The following is a 25,840-nucleotide window of genomic DNA, read 5'->3' on the forward strand; positions in this document are numbered from 1 at the left end:
ATTCTTGGGGGTCCCTCTGCTTCAAGGACCAGGGAACAGTTTATGCAAAATAGCAATCAACACACAAACTGCTGCTTGAAGCAGAATATAAGAACAGTTAGGAGGAAAGTGGAACAGAACAGAAGTGGAATCTGGCTTAAGCATCTTTACACATACATGCAGGACCTTTTTTGAGCAGGAACACACAGGAACGCAGTTCCAGCTGGCTTGGTGTCTGGTGATGTGGCCTAATATGCAAATGAGTTCCTGCTGGACTTTTTCTACAAAGCCCTGCACAAAACAATGGTGATGTCAGGGGGTGTGGCTTAATATGCAAATGAGTTCCTGCTGGGCTTTTTCTACAGAAAAGCCCTGCATACTTGTTCTACCGAGCTAGTCATTGAAAGCAACACATTGTTCTTCAAATACAGATCATATGACCAATGAGAACTCAGAGTAATCTATTTAATTCACTTATACCCCGCCTTTCTCCCCAACGGGGACCCAAGTAAGTTTACAACGTTCTCCTCTTCTCCATTTTATCCTCATAACAAACCTGTGAAGTATGTTAGACTGAGAAAGTATAGAATCACAGAGTTGGAAGGGACCTCTAGGGTCTTCTAGTCCAACCCCCTGCACAATGCAGGAAACTCACAAACACCTCCCCCTAAATTCACAGGATCTTCATTGCTGTCAGATGGTCATCTAGCCTCTGTTTAAAAACCTCCAAGTATGATTCGCCCAAGGTCACCAAAGTAAGCTTCCATAGCACAAGTGGGGATTCAAACTCAGATCTCCCAGATACTAGACTGACACTCTTAATCACTGCATCACATTGGCTCTCTAAGCAACGGAAGGAGAAACAGAGACTATTCCAAGATCCAGCCTTGGTTCTGACATCTTCACTGTCACCAGAGCACAGCTAGACACAACGGAGGGAGGCCAGTTCCTCTTTGCCAGCCCTGAGAAGACCCAATGTACTGTCTACCTCTGAAATGAATGGTTGTATAGCTACCTTGTAGCTTGCAGATGGTATTCTTGATTACTACAAGGTAATATAACATGTTTTGTATGCTTGAACTTGATTGTTTGCTATTGATAGATGGTGTGCTACTGATACTGGTTTGTGACTGGATGATCCTGCTCTCACTAGAAGCTTGAAAAGAATCTGGGGAATTCTGACATAGGTTTGCAGACCTGGCCTGGCAACCTGCAGGAGACCACAGAGGGGGACTTGAAGAGTGGCTGTGATGTCACTTCCAGAAAAGCATGGGTTTTCCTTGCAAGTGATGCCAGTCCTCTCTAGGAGTTGCCAAAAACTCTGTGGTTTCTAGCAATTTGTAAAACAGCATGATGTCATCACCACTGTCATCTTAATTTTAATTTTTTTCCCTCCCATCACCACTTGGAATGGTGTCAAGAAATAAGAGAGAATAAGGAGACTGGTAAAGACAGGTTGCTTACCTGTAACTGTAGATCTTCGAGTGGTCATCTGTGCATTCACACTCATGGGATAGTGCGCCTGCGCCGATCCCCAAATCGGTAACTGAAAAAGCCCGGGATTTTTTCGCGCTCGGCGCCAGTGAGCATGCGCACGCGACCCACTGCGCATGCCCACCAGCGCCCGCGCGACAATCCCGCCAGTTCCTTCCTGACCGCCGAGAGCCTCTTACTGGAAGGAGACCGTCAGCAGCGGGGAAGGAGGGCGGGTAGTGTGAATGCACAGATGACCACTCGAAGATCTACAGTTACAGGTAAGCAACCTGTCTATCTTCTTCGTGGTCTCTGTGCTTCACACTCATGGGAGATTAGCAAGCAAGCATACCTGGAGGTGGGAAGACGGTCAGCCCGAAGAAACAGCTTGTAGCACCACAGCTCCCAACCGAGTCCTCTGCTGAGCATGCACGTCCAGCGCGTAGTGCTTCATGAAGGCATGCGGAGAAGACCAGGTAGCCGCCTTGCAGACATCAGACAGGGACACGCCCTTCAGGAATGCCACCGACGTGGCCATCGCCCTTGTGGAGTGTCCACGAACAGGTCCAGGTAAAGGCTTCTTAGCCAACAAATAACAAAGTTTGATCGTCTCAGTGAGCCACTTGGAAAGTCTTTGAGACGAAATCTTGGACCCTAACTTGGGGGCAGAGTAGGAGACAAAAAGCTGATTATCCTTACGAAACCCCCGTGAACGATTCAAATAAAACAGGAGGGCACACTTAACATCCAACGCATGCAGCCTGCGTTCCTCATCCGAGGAAGGGTTAGGGAAAAAGGTAGGCAACCAGACTTCTAAGTCAAGGTGAAACTGGGAAACCACTTTCGGGAGGAATGTAATGTCCGGAGCCAAAGAAACCCCAGCCTCCCGAAAGGCAAGGTATGGGTAGTCACACCTCATTGCCATGAGCTCCCCCGCACGACGTGCTGAAGTGATGGCAACCAAAAATGCAGTCTTCCAAGACAAAAGTTGCAGGGAACACGTTGCCATGGGTTCAAAAGGACGGCGAGTCAACTTGTCCAGAACCAAAGTCAAGTCCCACAACTGTGGAGGGGATCTAGAAGGGGGATGGAGGCGAAACAGCCCCTTCATGAATCTTTCTGACTGCGGGTGAGCAAAAACGGTGTAACCCTCAACCGAACCATGGAAAGCAGAAATAGCTGCTAGGTAGACCTTGATGGAGGAGAACACCAGTCCCTCGTCCACCAAAGACAAAAGAAACTCAAAGATTGCCGACAGCCCGACCGAGGCGGGCGGCAACGGGGAGTCAGCCACAAATTTGCTAAACTTCCTCCACTTCCTCTCATAAGAGGCGCGGGTGGAAGGTTTCCTGCTGCTTTGGAGCACCCGCTGGACCCTAGAGGAGAAGTCTAGAGGTCGATGAACCACGCTGTCAGTTTCAGGTGAGGCACGTTGTGATGGAGCACGTGTCCGCCCTGGGCCGACAACAGGTCCGGTTCTGCCGGGAACTGGTAAAAGGTCCCCCTCGACTGCTGGAGCAGAATCGAGAACCAGCTCTGACGGGGCCACCACGGAGTCACTAGGATGCAGCGTGGCTTCTCCTGCACTAGCTTGTGAACCACCCTCGTCAGCAAAGGTAAGGGCGGGAACATGTACAGGAACCAGCCCTCCCACCGAAGTAGGAGTCCGTCTCCCAAGGAAGCCGGATCCGCACCTCCCCTTGCACAGAACAAGGGGCACTTCTTGTTCTGCGCTGTGGCAAAAACATCCAACTGCGGGTAGCCCCAAAGTTGGAACACTGGCTCTAGGAACCTCCAATGCAGTTCCCATTCGTGTGGGGAGGCTCCCCCCCTGCTGAGAGAGTCCGCCTGTATGTTGAGGACCCCCGGCAGATGTGTGGCCTTTACAAAAATGTCCCACTGGAGGCACTCCTCCCAGAGGTCTATCGCCAGCGAGCATAGCCTGCGAGACACCGTCCCCCCCTGTCTGTTTATATAGCACAGGGCAGTGGTGTTGTCCGTAAGCAATGCCACAGTCTTTCCCGCTAACAGTGGGCGGAAAGATCGAAGGGTGAAGTGAACCGCCAGCAGTTCTAGATAGTTTATATGGCACCGGCTCAGTTTTGGTGTCCACTTGCCTCCCACACATAGATCTTCCAGATGAGCTCCCCACCCCCACATGGAAGCATCGGTAGCGATGGTCACTGTAGGGGTCGGCAGATGAAAAGAAGCCCCTTGGCAGATGTTGCTCTCTACTCCCCACCATTGCAGTGAGCGGAGAGTCCCCAGTGGAATGGTGAACCTCTTTCGAGGTGAGTCTCTGAGAGGTCGAAAGTGGCGCAAGAACCATAACTGTAGGCCTCTCATGTGCAGTCTTGCGAAGCGTAGCACGCTTGTCGTCGCAGCCATCAACCCCAGCATCCGCTGGAGCTGCTGGGCTGTGCCCCACTGCCGTCTTCGAAGAAGCTGTACCAGATCGATGATGTCCTTCGCTCTCTGCGAAGGAAGAAATGCTCGATGCTGCTGTGTGTCCAATAGAGCCCCTATGAATTGGACTGTCTTTGAAGGAGTGAGATGGGACTTCTCCAGGTTGATCTGCAGCCCCAGGGTGCCGAGAAGACGCAGAGTGATAGCAATGTGTGTTGTTAGACTCTCCCTCGACTTCGCCACAAGAAGCCAGTCGTCGATGTATGGGAAGACGACGACTCCCTGCAGACGAAGATGGGCAGCCACCACACTCATCAGCTTCGTGAACACCCGAGGGGCAGTAGACAGTCCAAACGGCAGGGCCCTGAATTGGAAATGCCGAGCACCCACTGCAAACCTTAGGAAACGCCTGAACGCAGGATGAATGCTGACATGAAAATAGGCATCCTTGAGATCCAGGGTCGCCATCCAGTCCCCTTGATTGATGAGGGGCAGGATTGTTTGCAGCGTGGCCATTCTGAACTTCTGGTACCGAATAAATTTGTTCAGACTCCGAAGGTCCATGATAGGCCTCAGGCCCCCGTCCCGTTTGGGGACCAGGAAGTAGCGGGAGTAAAAACCTCCTGTCCTGGCCTCCAATGGAACTTCCTCTATGGCTTGTTTCTGTAGGAGGTTGTTCACCTCCGCCAGCAGAGGTGGGGAAGGGGGAGTGGTAACTACCACGGACTGGTCTGGGGTCTGAAGAAATTCTATTATGTAGCCCTCTTTCACGATGGACAGAGCCCACCTGTCTGTGGAGATCAACTCCCAGGCAGGCAGGAAAGGGCGTAGACGGATGGAGGAGTCGGCAGTGGGAGTGATGACGCGTGCCAGCGGGAAGTCAAACCCCCTGCTTCTGTGGCCGGGCCCCCTTAGACTTATTGGAAGGCTGGCCCCCGTAACGGTTTCTGCCGTTACCGGAGTAGGATGGTCGTTCGGGCTGTTGAGAACGAGGGCGCCACTGCTCCGGGGAGAACTTTTGGTATGGTTTTTTGGACCAGGGTTTGGACCATTGCTTGGATTTAGGGGACTTGGAGGACGACTGGACACCCAAGTTCCTAGACGTCTTGACACTCTTGTCAAACTCTTGCAGCGCCGTGTCAGTTGTGGCGCTGAAAAGTCCATCACCCTCAAAGGGTAAGTCTTCAATAAAGGTCTTGGTGTCCTGGTGTAGTGCCGTTGACCTGAGCCAGGAGTGCCGGCGGATGCAGACTGCAGAAGTAATAGCCTTGGCTGAAGCCTCAACCATATGTTTCGCCGCGGCCAGCTGCTGTCTGGCCACAACGAGGCCTTCCTTCTGCAATTTTATTGCCGCCGTCTTCTTGTCCTCGCTTAAAGAAGAGAGGAAGGGGGAGAGCTGTTCCCACACTGCATACTGATATCTGGCCATGCATGCAGCGTAGTTAGCCACTTTAATGCCGAGTGCCCCCGCTGAATAGACCTTGCGGCCCATTACGTCAATCTTCCTGCCCTCCTTGTCCTGCGGGGAAGAATGCACCTTCCTAGCCTTCGATGAGGATGAGACCACCACCGAGTTCGGACGCGGGTGGGTAAACAAGAATTCGGCCCCTGCCTCCTGGACCCTGTACATATGGTCCAGCCGTTTGGAAGAGACCGGTGTCGAAGAAGGCTTCTTCCAGGGTTCCTTGATGGCCTGAAGGATCACCTTGGTGACCGGCAGGGCCACTGCAGTGGACGTGTTCCGTTGCATGATGTCAAACACGTTGTCATCCACTACAGGCTCCGGCTGAGTCACAGGCAGTTTGAGGGTAGCAGCAATTCGCCTCACGAGGTCTCCGTAAGACTTAAGATCCTCCGACGGCGAAATCGGGAGATCTTCCGCCGTTTGGGGACCCGGTGAGGGTTCCAACTCCGGCTCTTCAGTTTCCGACTCCGATGAAGAGGAGTCTCGCTGGGTAGAGTGCTCCGAGAGCATCGGGGTCGATTCTCGAGGTGGAAGCGGTGGTCTTAGCGGGGTCTCGATCGGAACCAGCTGACGGTCTGGGGGAACCGAAACCGATGCCGACGCCTTCCGGGATCGATGCGAAACCCTCGACATCGAAGAAAACTCCGACGCTTGCTCCCAGTCTGGATACTCGTCGGGGTACCAGCGAACGGATTCATATCTGGAGTAGGGAGGCTGCCACCTGCGCTGTTCCCATGGTGGTATCGGGAAGCGCTGGAGAACGGGAAATCGCTCTCGTCTCTGTCGGGGCTTAAACGGCAGGTCTATGACCGGTGCCGAAGCATCCACCTCCGACGCCGAATCACTGATCGACCGCCGACGGGAGCCGGAAGATGAGGACCGTTGTGTGAGGTCGATCTCTGGCTCGTGCTCCGACGCCGACAGCCGACGGACTGATGGACTCCAAATCGGAGAGACCCGCGCCGACTTTGACGGTTTTGTCGATGTCGATGCATCGCCCGACGGGGAAGGAGTGCGGGGTCGCTTGCGCTTCTCCTTCGACTTCGCCTTCTTAGGAGCTCGGGTCCCCGAGTCCTCTCGGCGTTTCTCAGCGGGCGTACCCGAGCCCTCGTGGGAACGGTTTGTAGCGCCACGCTCCTCCGGCAGATCCAAAGTCAATATCGGAGCGGCATCGGCCGATGCGAGCTCCTGTGCCGGGGTGTCGGTCGACTTCGGTGCCGATGACTCCATCGGTCGATGAGGCCGAAGCGCCGATTCAGTCAGTGCCGCCGATAATCGAGCCGCGCGGTTCTTTCTAGTCTGTTTAGAGAACCGAAGGCAATGCGGACACGACTCTACCCTGTGCGTTTCTCCAAGGCACAGCAGGCAAAGGGAATGGCCGTCCGGAGGGGCGATCTTCTTGCCGCAAGCACGACAGCGCTTGAAAACCCCCCAGCGACTTTCCATAAGCAGCCGCCCGAGAAAAAACTCTCAGCTAAAAAACGCCTGAGAGAAAAAATGGGGGAAAGCGAAAGCGGAGCGCCCCAAGGGGCAGGCCGCCAGACAAACGGAAAAAACGCTTTTTTTTTTTTAACTAAACACTATCTAACTATCTAACTATACACTATGACTAACTAAGGAACTATTTACACAGCGAAAACGGGCAAAAACGAGAGAAGAAAAAATCTCACCGACCGGGAAAGCAGAAAGTGAACCTCTCTAGCGCGGCGGTCAGAAAGGAACTGGCGGGATTGTCGCGCGGGCGCTGGTGGGCATGCGCAGTGGGTCGCGTGCGCATGCTCACTGGCGCCGAGCGCGAAAAAATCCCGGGCTTTTTCAGTTACCGATTCGGGGATCGGCGCAGGCGCACTATCCCATGAGTGTGAAGCACAGAGACCACAAAGAAGATCTATATTGTGACAGAGCAGAGTACAGTGTAACAGTAACTTGCTGAGCAGTGGCTATCTTTGTCCTTTTCCCTGGGAGGGTGTGGAACATCCTGTCTTCCAGGTCTCCTAACAGCACTAGCAAACGTTTCCTTTAATCTTTCCCTAGTTTCACCTGCCTCTGCCTTTTAGCCACTTTCTTCGAGCCATTCTCCCTACCTGCCATGGTCCCGTCACTCTCCTCCTTAGGTTAGTACTAACAAAAAGATCCCTAGTCACCATACTAGACCTGATCCCATCCCCCTTCATCTCCATGCAGCTGAACTGCCCCCTCTACTGGGGCTGCTCCTTTGCTCCCTTTTCTCCCCTCCTGACTCAAGGTGCATGAAGGTGTGATGGTTATCATGTTATCTCTCTTCACCCCATGCAAATAAGAAAGGTGAGGAAACATGGAGCTGCCAAGTTAGGAGAGAGTTTCTGCCTAGTCTCTAATTGACAGGTCCTCAATTTGATTTCAAGAGCTGAAGGAGAAAAAAGTGCCTACCCTGAGAATGATACCAGCTGTGTTTCCTGTGTCTGTATCTACAGGAAACGTCATTGTCATTCAAATGGCAGTTGCTACCCCCCCCCCCCCAAACTGCTGGGGATGGTGCAGCTGAGTGGGGGGGAGGGTAGGCAGTGGGCAAGAGAAAAGAAGGGAAGAGAAGCAAAGAAGGGGGAGACTGCACCATCTGCTCTGCACCATTCACTTCTCCCATTTCAAGTTCTTACATGTATTTCAACATTTTGGTACCCAATATTTTTATTTAGACCTTTTATGCTTTGCTTTTCTTCCTAATAGGGACCTAGTGCAGCCTACATCTATTTTCTCCTCTCTTCTATTTTATCCTCACAGCAAACCTGTGAGGTAGGTTATGCTGAGAGTATGTGACTGGCCCAAGGTCACCTTATAAGCTTCCATGGCAGAGTGGGGATTCCAACCTGGGTTTCCCAGATTCTAACCCAATACTTAAACCACTACACCTGCTGGCTGATAAAGGCACCAACAAAAATCAAAATATGGACAGACTTTTGGAGTATATTACAAATCTCTTTTAGTCCTAAACCAGATTTCACTAAACAGTAAGGATTCAAAATTCCCTGATGTCAATTGGCAGTATGGTAACACACAAATCTAAGGATTGGGGGAAAGGAAGAACCACACATTCTTTGTCTTTCTCTCTCACACATCATTTACAAGGAAAAGCAAAACACAAAAGGCTCCTAAAAAGCACAGTAAACTTCAGAATGCACCAGTTTTTCAACCCTGCAGCCGGTTATTCTGTACAGTCTTCGGCTTTATGCTGACAACTCTTCTTTTCCCCTCTGCTCATTCAAACACAATGCCTTCAGTTCTGTCTAAGGAATGTAATTCAGTGGAGTGAAATTCCCTTGATACCTGCTGCAGTATGCAGTGACAATATCATTTATACTCTACGCTGTCATGCTGTGACACTGATACATTGGCTTTCATCCCTTATTCACTGCAGAGTGTGCATTTTCACCTTCCACTGTGCCCTTTGCAGCACATGTGTACAAATTTACTCCATTCATTCCCAATTACAGATCTCTGTTGAAATGCCCTTATTGCATTTATGTTCCACACTCCAAATGTCAAGCTTATTTGAGAATTCCAATTATACACAAGATTCCTCCATCAGTAATAATTGCTATACTATATTCCTTAGATGAACATCCTAAGAGAATAACCAGCAATGAAGAGATATGCATTGAAAGGCATAGTTACAGCAAATGGCTGCCACTAAATGGTGCATATTATTCATGTGAAATCACAACGACTGGCCTGAGTTACAACAATCAACTGTTATGCTAGGATTAGATCATCTTCTGCAAGTCGGTTACATTTCTAAGCCTATGCAATTCAATACAGGGAAAAACTGCTGGTGGTGTATGATCTTTGTTTTTGTGATCAGAACTCAATATCTGACCAGGACTTCATATTCCATGGGATACTCATGAGTGGATCATCTTAATGTTTTTTTTTAACATTAAGTAAATGGGGGTGCGTATGAAGGAGGATTGCATTGTGACACTGACCCATGGCATTTTCACAGTAGACTTTGAACATTACAAAGCCTCTATTACCAGTAAAGGTGTATGTTGGGAGGAGTGAATCACAGGTTCATATGTACCCTTACTCTGTACTGGTAGAAAGTGACATCTGACCTAGCAGAATGTTGCTTAATCTGGACTTGAGTTAAAACCTCCTTGATGTCTTGCTCTGTCCTGAGATTGGACAGGGAAAGAAAGAGCATAGTTCAGAGAAATATAAGACAAGCACAGTACTGCACTAGATAGGCAATACTTTCTATCTAACAAAACACACAGGGAGATTAAAATGCTTATCCAACAGGTCATAACAACAACATAACCAAACACAAAGTAAATGCATGTTTCTCCAAGATTAGTTATCTGGGACTGTGTGATTTGGACATTAACACTATATAATGTGAAGAGAACTGGACAATGTGCATAATAAAGAGAAATAACAAGTCTATTACCATGATCAACTGGATACATTTCTGTACCTTTAAACAGATTGCAGGTGGAGGGTCTGTTAAGAAGAGGTCTTATGGAGATCCACAAAAAACACTACACCATCTTCTGGAAGTTCCATTGAGAGCATTTTATCTTATTGCCTCTGCGCGTGGTTTGGGAGCTGCACGGAAGCAGAGAGAAGGGTGCTCCAAAGAGTGACGAGAAGAGCACAAAAGATTTGTGGATGTTCTCTCCCCTCATTGGTGGATCTGTATAATATGGCATGTAAAAGGAAGATACAAATGATCCTAAGGGACCATACACATCTGGGCCATTTGCTTTTTGAGATCTTACCGTCAGGTAGACGATATAGAGTGTTGAAGGCTAGGACAAACAGATTTAAGGACAGTTTCTATCCAAGTGCTGTGGTTAGGTTAAATGCAGGGTTATGAAGGATTATCTGTTTTAGATGTATTTAATGGTTTAAATGGTTTTAATGGTTTTATGAATGTTTATTTAATGGTTTAAATGGTTTTAATGGTTTTATGAATGTTTATCCGTTTTAGATGTATTTAAATGGTTTAATGGTTTCAGATGTATTTAAATGGTTTATGAATATGTGTGTTTGATGTGTTGGTATGTTTGTGGAAGAGCACCTCATTTCGTTGCTCTCTTTTTGTTGAGAACAATGACAATAAATTCATCTATCTATCTATCTGGAACAAAACCAGCTCACAGCTTTTATTGATTACAAACCAGGGAGCATTGGTGAAGCATGGGGGTGGATCCAAGGAGATCAAATGACCTGCCCAATCACAGCATCCCACAGCCCACCTGCTGGGAAAAAAACCCAAGGAGTGACAAATATCATTGGTGTCACAAGGATGGGTTCTGCCAAGTGGTACCCATCAGCCGTCTGGACACAGCCCCTGAGCTGGGCATTCCAGATGGTGGCTCAAACCCCAAACCCCTTAAGGGAGTCCCCCAAACTGGGAAGTATTTCTTCACCCAAAGGGTGATTAACATGTGGAATTCACTGCCACAGGAGGTGGTGGCAGCCACAAGTATAGCCACCTTCAAGAGGGATTTAGATAAAAATATGGAGCACAGGTCCATCAGTGGCTATTAGCCACAGTGTGTGTGTATATATAAATTTTTTTGCCACTGTGTGACACAGAGTGTTGGACTGGATGGGCCGTTGGCCTGATCCAACATGGCTTCTCTTATGTTCTTAGATAGACACACAGGTCTGTCTCCCCCAAAAGGATCTGCCCGGATGTTCAAAACCACTAGCTGTGACAAAGTAAAAAACCACCAAAAGCTTGAAAATGGCGAGGTGGGTGGGGATCGCACAAAATCACACCACCTTATATTCTGGCAGTGCAACTTAAATCACCTTGAGCAGGCTTCACATCATCACTTCTTGGTGCCTGCCAAGATTTGAACTGGCCAACCAGACTGGCCCCCTAGGTGACGTAGGGCCAGTCAGTGCAGTTGCCCGAGGCTCCTGCCTTTCCACTGGGAGGGGGACTTCCTAAAGTCCTCTCCTGCCCACACAACAATCTGGCCCCTTCAGGTGAGTCTTGGTCGTGTTTGTGCTGTATTCAAAACTTCCACTATTCACACGAGGAAAAAGTCAACTCTTCTATTCAGTGCCTGCTGGGAAACGTTAAGTTATCAAACATTTCCTACAACTGCACGTTGTCCAACTTTTCAATAGTAACAAGCCTATATGAAAACAAGATACTAATGTGAAGTCTTCATACCCCTCTACTAACAAGGTTTTGTAAAGCTGCTACTGCATGTTTATCAGGAACCACATGACAAGGTGGAATTTGCTTTACTCTCTCAATATGCCAAAAGTAAGTAAAATGGGGACAGTGCTTAAAGCAGGACATAAAATTAGAAATTTCACTGTGAAACTGGACCATACTGTCACAAGAACACATTAAAGGAAAGCAGGCTGGTCTGTTTTCAATTAGATTGGTCACAAAAAAGATTTACTAGCTCTATTAAACAGAAAGATGAACTCTAATTAATGCAGCTGCTCCTTAAGCAGACCTGGCTATCTAGAGAGTTGTTGAGCTAGCAAAAGGTGATGCTACATGGTTCTTGCTATATATATAAAAACAATGCTTGTTGTTCAACCCAAGTATACCTTGTGAAATGAAATGAGTTTAATCAATTTGCTTCTGCATGTACAGAATGCCTACCAAAAGGCAGCTAGCTAGCTTTCTTTCTGGATAGCTGTCAAGAATGCCATCAGATAAATACAGCCTTCCCATGGTCACATTAATGCTGCCTCTCTTCTGATAGCTACTCTTTTTCTACCTTCTTAGTGAACAAATAGATTTACAGGAGGTACAGCAAAAGCTCTTAAACAAGATGGGCAAATGAAACCACCATAAACAGAAGTAGTATATCTGTGATTATTAAACATCAGTGACAAACACAGTGACTATCTCCTTCATGTCTAACTTATAAGTGCCATGAAACAACTGGGTAGTTACTATTATGTTACTGAATGTTCTGCTTGTTGTTGAATGTTCCGTTAACTGGAGTTGCTTGATTAGTTCCAGAAAGGCAGTTCTTATGACAAGATTCATGTTAAAAGTTCAGCTGTATCACAAAATATCAGGAAGCAAGGCTTTGCAATCACTTATAACAAAAAGCATTTTTTTTAAATCATTACAATTATTTACATAGGAACATGTTTTAAAAATGCAGTCCATATACCATAGAACATACAGAGTAACTGCTATTAACCTGACACCTGTTTTCCTCATGTTAACAAACCCAGCCTCCCTCCACCATAGGAACCAACTCTAAAATGTAGATCTTACCAGACAGAGGCTACAGCACACAAGTCAATCGTGAGCATTTAACTGACTATGCTTTGTCTACGGTTCCAGATTATGAGTCTTTATTTTCAGTGGTAGATAAAAGGGCAATAGATGGAAAATCTTATTTGAAACCACTAATTTTTCTTGTACACCCACACTCCCAACACCTACAAGGCAAGTACATAAACATATATGCAACGAAGTAAAAAAAAAATCCCAGAACGATAGCTCATATCAGCACAAGTCTGTTCTTCTCAGTCTGCTCACTTCAGCCCTCATCAGATTGGACTTGAGAAACAGAAGCAGGAATAATAGACTATATGGAACAATTTATGGCCAACCAGGCAGGGTACAGCAGACTCACAGATTTAAAACAGGACCTGGTGTAACTATGCAGGGGGAAAAAAGGGCTGGCAGGGGATTGATTTAAGAAGGAAAAGGGATGGCTTATCTACCGGGGAAAACCCCGCCATGAGCATTTTCCCACAGCTGAGACTCAGGCACGAGAAGAGACCCAGGCTGAGAACAGGGTTTGGAGAAGAAGGCAATACAGATCTAAGCCCCCTTAATAATTAAACTGGACTCCCTAACTCTCTCTAGCACTGTGCTTTTGTTAGCAAATGCACATGTGTCCTGCATGTACAAGTGTACACCTGTTGCTAAGGCACAGCCAAATGCACTCAATTTTTAAACTGAAACCAGTAAGTAGATAAATGCGGGGCTTATATCACATGTTCAGCTATACAAATATTGGATGTAACATGAGAATAACTTAAGGCACATATTTAAAAAACCCAACCCTACACTATATACAGATTGTATGTGCATTCGGTGTGACTTGTGAACAGGGCCTGTACAACTGAATAAGTGATTTAAGCCCCACATTTATCCTGGTGCTGGTTCTCTATTTCAACTGTAAAAGGAATATGTCTTTCTTACAAATGCAACAAAGTTTGCGTCCAGTGGCGCCTTTAAGACCAGCATAATTTTATTCTACATATAAGCTTTCACGTGTACCCAGACATGTATCTGAAGAAGTGTATGTGCACACAAAAGCTTATACCCAGAATAAAACTTCATTGACTTAAAAGTGCCACTGCACTCAAACTTTGTTCTGTTGCTTCAGACCAGGGGTGGCCAAATTTGGGAAGGCTGGGACCTTGAAAGACACTGTTCTTCCCACCATTGATGGGATTCAGCTGACCCTTGCCAATTCTGTTAAGAGCTTAGGGCTTATACTGTATCCAGTATTACTGCTGGGAAAGCACGTTAATGCAGTTGCAAAAAAGTGCTTTCTTCCATTTAGCCAAGAAGTTGGCCCTCTACCTTAAACAGGCTGATCTGGTCACTGGATCCATGCTATGGTGCAGAACACTGCAACTTGCTTAACTCTCCCGTGTAAACAAATGGGAGCAAGGTACTTATCTTTGGATGACTTGCGTCCATAGTAGACAGTTAACTGGGAAATCCTTTAGATTAGAAGATTTGAAAAGAAGCTGCTGACTGGCTTAATATTGCAGAATTGTATGAATGTTCTACTCAGAAAGTTTACAAGGAGTTAATAAAAATTCCATCACAGTCATAGGAATATCTAAAGACATCGAAACATGTTACCATTCAAGTATGAAACTGGGACTAAACACTGAACTTCAGAACTTGCTTTGCAAATTAGTCTAATTTTATGTAAGTATGACACAAGACCTTGCAATATAGCCCCATTTACTGTCATCATGCATATCTAATTTTTTTTCCGTCTGCAAACTCTACATACGTTTGAAGGCATTTCTGTTTAAACATGTGTATGACTAACTTCATTTACAGCTGTTGCGTATTTAGTGGAAAGCCACCTTGAAACTAGATAAATAGCAGAGCATAATGGGGTTAAAGAAGAAAGCCGTTTTCTTCTTCCATTAAAACTTTTTTTAAAATGCAAGTCCTTATGGCCACTACAGTTTTTATTGCAACACTATTTCTCATGAAATCTATGCAAGTCATTACAACTCAGCTAATGACTTCCCCACTGCAACCTGCTAAAAACATTTCTAAATGGTTTTTTTTCGTACTCTGAGGAATCAATCCCAATGCACAATGGATACTTATGATGTATTCCTATTCTGAAACCGTATCTGAAAATACCCAGAACTCAGCAACCCATGGGTCCTATGGCAACTGGGAAAAAAAGAAACATGCTGTGGAAGATCTGATCAGCTTGTATAATGCTTTGATTTTTTTAATTTAAAAGCAGCAGTTGTAAGATGTAGATGAGACTAGAACACCATGTGTATGGTGGATAACAGGTGTTTAACCCTTCCTACCCTGTTTGCTGTATCTTCACCTCTGTCCCACCCCTCAAACACACAAGTATTTTTCACCAGTAGTCCTAATAGCAACTTTAATTTACAGGCAAATTAGATATCACATTAGGACATTCATCAACAAATGATTTGTATGTGTATTATCCTCCCCATATGCCAATAGAAACTGTCATTAGAGCCCTGACCTGGATAGCCGAGGCAAGTCCAGTCTTGTCAGGTCTTGGAAGCTAAGCAGAGGCAAAGTCCAGTCTTGTCAGGTCTTGGAAGCTAAGCAGGGTTGACTATGGTTAGTACTTGATGGGAAACCTCCTTGCAATATCAAATCGAAAGGATAGGGCAGGCTTTCAGCCACCTCTCAGAATATCCTCCAGGCCCCTGGTAGGGGTCAGTTACCAGTGGTTGACATGACTTCCAGGTGCAGACACACACAAACACATGAAAAAAACAAAACAAAAAAGGGAAAGAAAATAAAAGAAACTGTCATTTGCAGTATTGGGGGGAGGGCAAGACAATACTTGCCCTTTCTTCCCTTCCAGGGATAACAGCTGGGGGAGGGGGTGGGGTCAGTTTTGAATCTCCAAACCATGCTAAGGAACAAAACCTTGCCTCTCTCCACTCCTGGATCCAAATCTGGCCCCATAAGAATGCTATTTCCAGGGGGAAAAAACAATGCTGAAGAGATCCATTTGCAGAACTCCCCTGTGTAACTATGTTCCTTTCAGACTGGGAAAGGAAAAGGGAAAAGTATTCAGCAGCCACTCCAATAGTGCCAATTTTCATCAACAGCTGCCTTTAACTAAACATTGGGAGGTCCAATTAAGAATCTCTTGTATTCAGTTTGATTTGGCCCTTCAGTGTGAGGACAGTCCTGGAATTTTGCCAGACATATGTCTCACATGCATGCCTCACCATTCCTACAGCATGACAATGTGCATCTGTGGCTATTTCCTAGCTGTTTCCCTATACATATTTTCAGAAGACAATGAGAGCTAAGAATATTGTCTGAAGAGCACTGATTATTTCTTACTCCTTCCACAGCCTGCGCTCTATCTGCACAAATACTTTTGTAAGGCGGGTACTCAGCAGTATGAAAGCGGCTGAAGTTCCACTTTATTTAGTATCACTGGGATAAAAGGAAGAAATCTGAACTACACTGGAACAGATCAACTATTCCAAGAGCCATAGTAGGGGTTCCTCCCAAATAGTTATCCAGCAGGTATCCCGGCACTATAGGACATGATGGTGGGTTCCAATGCCACTGGAATAATACAAGCTCACCCTGAGAAGTAAAATATCCCTTTATCTCTTCTGCCATTTCTGTCTACAACTCTGTAGGTTCTACAGCCAACTCTACCCACTCATCAGCTCTTCATATGGCTGCCCCATTTAAATGGATATAAGAAGGAAGTTTTTTTTCTGGGGGAATGCGGTAGAACAGAGTTCCGGAATCTCTTTGTGAAAACAAAATTCTCAAAAAAAAATGTTTAAAAGTTCATGAGGGGCACCGATGTGTTTCTCCTTCACTTCCCTCTTTAGAGTTCTGGTATCTCTTTTTCCAGAAAAAAAAAAAGCCCTGGATATAAGTTGAAAGGTGGTCTCTTTCCTTAGCTTCAAAATAGAACTAAAATGGACACTTCTATACATGCAGAGTGAAATGAGAGGGTGAATCAGAAGTTTAACAACAAAACAAAAACAACCTGGCTTTTCTGCAAATAATTTCATCTTGCAGATGTTCTAAGTACTTCTGCTTTTACAGCATTCAAAAGTATTATGAAAAATGGGTCACACACCACTCAGTTGCAACCACAATACCCTCAAGACGAGACACTAAATGACTGTACAACACGGGGCAAGTACAGAGGGAAGTACAGAAACTGCTATAAAAATAGAATTTATGTGGCTAAGGTTAGAGAAAGTGGATTCCACCAGCACTGCCTTTAAAATAATCTTTCATTGACACTGTCCTGAAATAAATGACTGTCATTAGGCACATGCCAAAAACAGTCCATAAAAGTTGCTGAACTACTTAAAGGGAAGTGCTTGTTACTGGGACATCATATTTATTTTATAATGCCTGTGATTATTTCTCTGGAGTATCTGTGCATGTGGATTCTTTGGTCTGCATTGTAGGCCATGTTCAGAATTAGATATATTCAGAGTGTAAGAGAAGAGGAGTTGGTTTTATATCCTTCTTTTCACAACCTGAAGGAGTCTCAGAGCAAATTACAATTCCTTCCCTTCTTCTCCCCACAGCAGACACCCTGTGAGGTAGGTGGGGCTGAGAGAGCTCTGAGAGACCTGTGACTGACCCAAAGTCACCGAGCTGGCTGCATGTGGAGAAGTGGGGAATCAAACCCAGTTCTCCAGAAAAGAGACTTGATGCTCTTAACCACTATATACCATAGCTTGAGCGAGAGTTCTATCATGAGCCTGTCCAAGGCATTTGGACTTTGTTGTAAATCTAGCTACCTTTTCCAGTCTCTCTAGATGACCATTAATGCTGAAGCCTGATACAGCACTACTGCTTGTTGCTGCAACCTATAATATAAACTTATCATAGTTATAAAACTATTATTGCCAATCTAGGTTGAAAATAGGAAAATACAGTTGGTGACCTGCAAAAGCTACAGCAGCATCAAAGTCATAAAATAATTCAAAATTAAAATCACTTAAACTGATGCTTAAACAGATCTATTAGATGGTCAAACTAATGGTGATATGAAAGGAAAGCTGAAAGTGTTTCAAAGCACTGGCTCCTAAGCTTTAATTCTATAGTCACTGAGGTTACAAGTAGCATTTATCTTAATTTAATGTCTGCATATTGCTGTTTCCAGCAAAGACATAAAAAAGGGAAATAGTTTTTCACTGCAATGCCATCCTATTTAAAGTGTCAGCAGTTCCATTAGCTTTATTATCCTCTATGACTGTGATAGATGCTGGACCGCTCAACGTCGTCTGATAACATTATATATAGAGATGCACAAAGCCCCTATGTGAAGCCCCATGATGTGAAGCATAGGTACATGTGATGGAGATCCTGGTCTAGCTACAAATAAACAAGATGTTAATGCACACTTGGTTGTGTGTGATTTGTACATGATCAGGTTACTATCAGTCTCATAATTTATACTTATAGGTCAGCAATACCATTTGGAAAAGGTGGCCTGGGATGCTGCAGATAATATTTAGGGAAAGTTTCAATTTACACACACAGAAACCAACACTTCCAAAAACTTAGCATGTGTCTTCATAAATTTGTGAAAATCATGAAAGAGGAATAAATTATCATTGGGAAGAAGCAGGAGGAGGAGTTGGATTTATACTCTGCCTTTCACTCAAGAGTAGCTTACAATCTCCTTCCCTTCCTCTCCTCATAACAGACACCCTGCGAGGTAGGTGGGGCTGAGAGAGCTCTTTTGAGAACTGCTCTTGAGAGAACAGTGACTGACCCAAGATCACCCAGCTGGCTGCATGTGGAGGAGTGGGGAATCAAACTCAGTTCTCCAGATTAGAGTCCTCCTCTCTTAACCACCACACCAACCTGGTGTAGATGAAAATATCTACTTTTAAGTAATATCTGTAGTGTCTATGAAGCATCAATTTTCTCTATCTTAATTAAAACATTTTTAAATAAATGTTTACAGTTTAAAATAAGCATAGTTCAAATGCAAACATAATATATTTAAGGCATAAAAATGCCTTAATTTACAAACCAGAATGCAAATTTATTGCATCTATGTCAAGATTACTTTCAAGTATTCATAGGTTTGATTTGAATGCTCAAATCTCATCCATATAGTGCTATCCAATAGTTTATTCTTTGTTCCAGAAGCACAGAAAACTTGTATGCTATCAAATTTTACCAAGCAAAGGTATGTAAAATTTCCAGATAATGGGAAGCCAATGATTGTTTTTAAATCTTAAAAATGGGAAAGGGACTGAAATATATGCAACATTTCTTCTTACCAGACCTAAATTTCTTTAGCAGCATAAAATACATAATTTATTACTTAGCATGCAACACTGTACTATGTAGCATATTTGTGAAATTTAGAAGGATAAATGCATATGCACAATTATGGAAATACTGAATATTTTAGAGTACGGTAAACTGCAGCACTATATACTTACTTCAGAATATTATCTTTTTTGTCCTAATAGTACTTTTTCTTTTGTTTACCATAAAATTTGTTTTTCTTTTCAATGCTTATTTTTTCTTCTTTTAAGGTGGCACAATACAGTCGTTAAACAACATCAACAGCATATATGGTTAAACAATACCAAACTTCTCAATAATGAATGTATCATCACCATACATCACCACACGTATCATAGCAAATTAACAGTGCACAAATACAGTATCTTTTAAACAATAAAAAGATATACCTGAAAATTAGGCAGACCAGATCTCCCACTGTAGATTCCTGCAGCAGGAGGCATGTCACAGTTTAACTGGAAGTGATGTCATGCATCGCTGCAACAGTCAAGAATCCTTTCACAATTGCTAGAGCATCACAGCCATGTGTGACATCACTTCCATTTATTTGACTAGAAGTGCAGCCCTCTATGGATGTGATGCATAGTCCCCTTAATGTTTCAATAGAAGATGACCTTCTGCAGTCATTTGAGAGTCTTCCAGCAAAAGATTCAACAGGCGATCCTCGTAAGACTTGAATGTACTAAGCGGCAGCTAGAAAGGTCTTTAGAGCCGGGGAAATCAGTTTCTTCAATCAACCTGGATCCTGCAGGCAACCCCCTGTCCCCCATCGGCTGACTTAATTGATCTGACTATGGAACCCTCTCTAAATGGCTCAAGGGCACCCCAACATATTGGCTGTATTTTCACTGATGACGCCAGGGTGCTCGAAAGGATATCCATTATCGATTGACTACCAGCTAGGGAAGCCACAAGGAATATCCACATTGTCTCCTGGAACATAGCTGGGTGGAAGAGTAAAGTGAATGACTCAGATTTTTTGGACTTTTTGAAATCCTTTGATTGTGCCTTCCTTCAGGAAACATGGGTGGAAGACAGTTTTAGACTGACGGATTTTAAAGTTTTTAATCTCCCTGCTTATAGAACTCATTCTATACTCATGCTTTTCCCTTCAAAGTTTTACAAGGGATATATCATCGAGTCCCTTTAGGCGACAGACTCTGTTCCTGTGGAGCGAATATTCCCGACTCAATTCAGCATATATTGCTTGATTGTTCCTTTTATCATAATCTCTGTAAAGATTTATTTTGTAAGCTTTCTTTCTCCCCAGATTTGTCTATTCTGCCACCCTGTTATTATTTATTGAATGATACTGAGGGGGAAGTTAGCGAGGAGGCTGTGGCAAAATTTTTGGCTGACATCCTTAAATTTAAATCTGACCATATATGAATGCATCTGTAAGCTCGGTTTCATTTTGATTTTATCTCCAATGTTTAAATTTTTATACTCTGTGTATTTTTATTTGCAACTGTTATGCCATTAAAGGTTTGGTATGGTGACTAGAAGTGATGCTATGCAATGCCTAGCCTTGCTGCCCACAACTGAAAATATGTTGTATGTATCAACACTACACACAGAAATTATCTGAGGATACTTAAATCCAGTTATTGTAGCTCCGAATGGACAAGGCAGATCTTTCTACAACAGGGGTGGGGAACCTTTTTTCTGCCAAGGGCCATATGGATATTTATAACATCATTCATGGGCCATAAAAAAATATCAACTTAAAAAACAGTACTCCGCCAAGGGAGAATGATTCAGGCCAGCAAAATTACTGCAACTAATTGTTTTTCTATTTGAAGGCAAGTGGGGAGAGCCTAACCTGGCACATGCACACACACACATGCACCCGGCCCACCACCCTAGGCAAATGCATAGGGGTCCAGGGCTTTTTTGTAGAAAAAGCCCAGCAGGAACGCAGTAGCATATTAGACCACATCCCCTAATATTAGCATATTAGGTCACACACTCAATAGCATATTAGGCCACACCATCTGGGATAATCAAGTGCAAACTGAACTGTGACAGTAACTTTTCCAGGCCCTGCAGCAATTCTGGCCAGCCAGCCAGGCCCCAGGGAGGCTGCCGCACAGTACATCTGGGCCCTGTGATCCCTGCCTGGTCCTGGGGAGGCTGCTGCACAGCGCTGAGGCTGCCACATGGCTCAGTTCAGCCCAGCAATCCCCGAGGGCCACACCAAGTGACCTCGAGGACCGCATACAGCCCTCGGGACGGAGGTTCCCCACCCCTGTTCTACAAACTAGAAAAGGCATGCAAGGTTTGCAGAAAAATCTGAAATCTAAAAGAAACACATGGGAATGGGAGTTAAAAAACTCCAAATGATAAAAGGAGTGCCTGTAGCTTTAAGAACCAAATGCCCTTAGTGGCTGTTGCTAGGCAACCACAGCATTCAAGGCTTGGTTTCTGCCAATAAAAACAGGGGAGGCAGGACTCATTGGGACTGGGTCCGGGTTTAAATCACCAGTCTGCCATGGAAGCTTGCTAGGTGATGTTCAGTCACATACTTTCAGATTAGCCTATCTCACAGGGTTATTGCGAGGATAAAACTGAGGCGTGAAGCATGACATAAGCTGCTCTGGGTTCCCACTATGGAAAAGGGTGAGGTATAAATGAAACAAGTAAGTAATAAATATGGCTGAAAACAGGAGGAAGATCAAAGGTAGGTTCATGAATGGTTGATTAAGGAAGAATGAGGCTGGGAAAGAGGAGAGGATATAGGGATTTCTAGGAGGAGGGAAAGAGAAAATACTGCATGGGGAAGTGAGATGGTCCTGCATGTCCTTGAGGGTTGGCTACCATGCTAGTGGAGCTGGCCTAGTAGCCAGCACCACACAACAGGTAAGTAGAGGCTGTCAGAGGGGAGAGGGAAAGCTGAAGATGAGGTGGCAGTAAGGGTAGGTTGACTCTTAGGTGGGGAGGACAGAAGGAAGAAGGAAAAAGGGAAAGGCTATGGGGGCTTTCAGAGAAAGAAATAGTGGGAGAGGAAGAAATTAGATCCTCCCCACCTCCGCTACCTAATGTTGTACATAAATCAGCCAGTATCATAATGCCCCTGTATAAATCGATGGTGCGGTCTCATTTGAAGTACTGTGTGCAGTTCTGGTCGCCGCACCTCAAAAAGGATATTATAGCATTGGAGAAAGTTCAGAAAAGGGCAACTAGAATGATTAAAGGGCTGGAACACCTTCCCTATGAAGAAAGGTTGAAACGCTTAGGGCTCTTTAGCTTGGAGAAACGTCGATTGTGGGGTGACATGATAGAGGTTTACAAGATAATGCATGGGATGGAGAAAGTAGAGAAAGAAGTACAGTGGCTCAGTGGTAGAGCATCTGCTTGGGAAGCAGAAGGTCCCAGGTTCAATCCCCGGCATCTCCAAAAAAGGGTCCAGGCAAATAGGTGTGAAAAACCTCAGCTTGAGACCCTGGAGAGCTGCTGCCAGTCTGAGAAGACAATACTGACTTTGATGGACCAAAGGTCTGATTCAGTATAAGGCAGCTTCATATGTTCATATGTTCTCCCTTTCTCACAATACGAGAACTCGTGGGCATTCGATGAAATTGCTGAGCAGACAGGTTAAAACGGATAAAAGGAAGTACTTCTTCACCCAAAGGGTGATTAACATGTGGAATTCACTGCCACAGGAGGTGGTGGCGGCCACAAGCATGGCCACCTTCAAGAGGGGGTTAGATAAAAATATGGAGCAGAGGTCCATCAGTGGCTATTAGCCACAGTGTGTATATATATGCGTGTACATATATATATAATTTTTTTGGCCACTTTGTGACACAGAACGTTGGACTGGATGGGCCATTGGCCTGATCTAACATGGCTTCTCTTATGTTCTTATGTTCTTATTGTCTTAAAAAACATCATAGTACATAATTCTGAATAAAACCTCATCTTAAAAATCTTTTCATTCATTTCAAAGGAGAAAATACTGCATAGACCTCCTCTCTCGAACTCCCTAAAATTTCCAACTTGACAGCTGGAAAAAATGGGGAACATTATAGAAATATTACACTGCTACAATGGTCTACGTATGCCTCAAATGTTTTGTTTGCTGCCAGAGCATGTTGTTGGAGCAGGTCATAACTCTTCATCAGGATTAAATCAAACAGCACTATCCCCTCCAAGTAATCTTAACGCCCTCCAACAGCAGTATATTCTTGAAGCTTCTTCAAATGATACACCGTGGCACACATATGCTTGCTACTGGATGTATATTTGATAGGGAGTAGCAAACAATATATGGTCAGAAATCATATAACTGGGCACACATTGCAATTTTCTGGGTAAGCACAAACTACTTCACATGTATGTGTAAAAAGTATTATATGTGAAAGTGTCCTCAATAAGGTTATGATTTAAAGTCCAGCTTAGGACATCACAATTGTGAATGACAGATGTCGTTATACAGAATATTTCAAATACCAAGCTTTGATCTAGCACAATTTTCATTCCATGAATTCCCTCTGGGTAATCCTGGTAGAATTATTTGAGCAGCTGCAAGTAATCACATGACCCTACAAAAATGCAACTATGGATATGGGACAACACATTACTCAGCCCTGCCTAAAGTAGCAGCAGACCAAAACACAAACACAGCATAAAGAATAACTTTTCACACATGATAACAATTTGAACAGCACTTTTCTATGTATAAAGTTGTTATAGTTACTGGGTCATTTATATGTATAAGAAATGTTTCTGGTGAACAGAATTAGGCAACTGGGTAAATTGTATAGCCAGTTAAGGATTCATACCTGGATAGCCCATAACCAAGCAACACTATCAACTGTTCTGCTCTCCACACAAAAATATCCATGCCTTTGCTCAGTACTGTAGCACCTTTAAGACCAACAAAGTTTTATTCAGAATGTAAGCTTCTGTGCGCATACACACTTTAACAGACAATGAAATGGGGGTACAGTGAGCAGTGCTGCATATAGCTAGTGGGCAGTGGTTAAGCATGCAAAATAGTACAAAGTTAGAATCCAATGGCAAAAATTCTAACTTTGTACTATTTTGCAAGCTTAACCACTGCCCACCAGCTATATGCAGCATTGTACCCATTTCATCATCTGACAAAATGTGCATGCACACGAAAGCTTACATTCTGAATAAAACTTTGTTGGACTTAAATGTATTACTGGATTCTAACTTTGTTCTGTTGCTTCAGACCAGTATGGCTGCCCACCTGAATCTATTTGCTCAGTACCATTTTTGTTTTTTACTCTGTTGTGCAATGATATGCAGCCTCTACAAAGCAACTCTTAAATTTTTAGTCACATGTAAGATGTACACAGATTGGACTTCATTCAGTGCTACTGAACAGTTTGTTGCCTCTGATAGGAGAACACTGTGGAGAAACACTGCAGAGCAGCAACCTGTGAGTGGAAGAAAGATTCTGCACAAGTCTGCAAACCATTTTTAAAATTGAACCTCACTCATTCCTTTTTACATGATGGGAGCGGTTTCATCTTTAAACACATGCAGGTGTTGCTATCTTGAGTACTAGGGCCACAGCTTTCAGTTAAATGGCACCCCTCCACAAGAAAACAACAGTAACACAATGATATAGGAGAAAATATTCAAGACAGAGTAGTACTTTGCTGTCTCCTACCATGACACACAGCCAGTTTCTTGCCATCCTGGATCTGTCCTAGGCCTCACACATCCCAAACATAACACACACATACTGAAATCTCCCTTGGTAATCACTATGATGTTTCTCAGGATTCTGGAAGGTGCACTGCCAACGACACAGCTACAACTAAAATATAAGAAACTGGTCTCCTGATTTGCTCATGGCAAGATAGGAGCCATTTGAAATGTGCCATCCACATATAGGCACTCCATAAATCAGAGATTTGAGTTAAGAGCTAGTTTCTCTAGGGGAAGATTGAACTATCAGATTATTCTGCCACATAATAGAATCCATGACAAAGTGAATATTCAGAAATCTGCTACATAGCTAGCTTTGTGGATGCCATGCAAGCATTTGAATGGGGGAAGTATCTGAAGGGGGGAAATAACCCTCTGATTTTGCCAGAAAGCTAATGGACACTGACCCCAGTGTGGACAATCACAAAAGTCACTAGGTTGTAGGAAAGGCTGTTTGTCAGAATTCACCCATGGCATATGCACTGCTGGAAAAGTTTTTAAAGATCAAATAACTTTAAAGTCTCCATGTCTAACTGTGGATTATTATTCTGAACACACACACACATCCTAGCATTCTTTTGAGACAAATACCTAAGCTATTTATAAAGTACTTTGTGCCAAGCTTTGCTGTGGCAGAAAAGGTACTTATAAAGCCCACAAAATGACAAAATTACATTCTCCATTTAGTTTTTTAAAGAGACAATAATAGTACTTCAGGATCAATTTATTCACAGCCTCATGTTATCTACTGAATTACAGCTTTTAGGATGTTTTAACAAGCACTATAACACTACGTAGATTGACTGTTTTTCCTCCTAACCAGACAGAAATACTTTGTTTCCACAGTCTTTTATTTTTAATGATGAAATAAGCATCAGCAGGACTTACATGTAACTTTCCCAGGATCTGTGCTGGCTAATATTTTCACGAAACTAGGAAGTGGACGAATGGAGAAATTAGCAGGTTACAGCAATCCATTAAGATATGAATGCCCAAAGATTTTCAGGACAAGCTTCCAGCTGCTCAGCTTAGGTGGTGGCAACCTAAAACATAATTAAATACACACCGTTCAGAAACAAGCTTGCACCCAACACTTCATCTTCCCCATCCCATCCCAAAAGGAAAATCCCATTAGAAATTAAAAACTACATCTTCTCTTGTTGTTCAACAATATTAGGGAAAGTAATGCCCATTCTCAGAATGCTTTGATGAAGAATTAAAGACGGTCTTGCAGTAAGTCTACAAGAATTTTTAATCTATAAACTCTCACATTG

At 44.1% G+C, this 25,840-nt stretch overlaps 1 protein-coding gene across 2 annotated transcripts in view; it reads right to left on the bottom strand.

Moving 5' to 3' along the window:
- The window catches only part of LOC132570515 (transcription regulator protein BACH2-like), a 115,774-nt gene extending 90,168 nt beyond the window's left edge, over window positions 1–25,606 (bottom strand). Inside the window, exon 1 of one of the 2 annotated variants that reach the window (XM_060237182.1) lies at window positions 25,455–25,606. The gene's annotated coding sequence lies outside the window, so the exon portion shown is untranslated. The remainder of the gene's footprint in view (window positions 1–25,454) is intronic. The other variant, XM_060237190.1, reaches the window with a different exon arrangement.
- Window positions 25,607–25,840: the final 234 nt, after the last annotated feature.

The sequence above is a fragment of the Heteronotia binoei genome, chromosome 1, assembly GCF_032191835.1.
Source record: "Heteronotia binoei isolate CCM8104 ecotype False Entrance Well chromosome 1, APGP_CSIRO_Hbin_v1, whole genome shotgun sequence".
NCBI classification, from domain to species: Eukaryota; Metazoa; Chordata; class Lepidosauria; order Squamata; family Gekkonidae; genus Heteronotia; species Heteronotia binoei.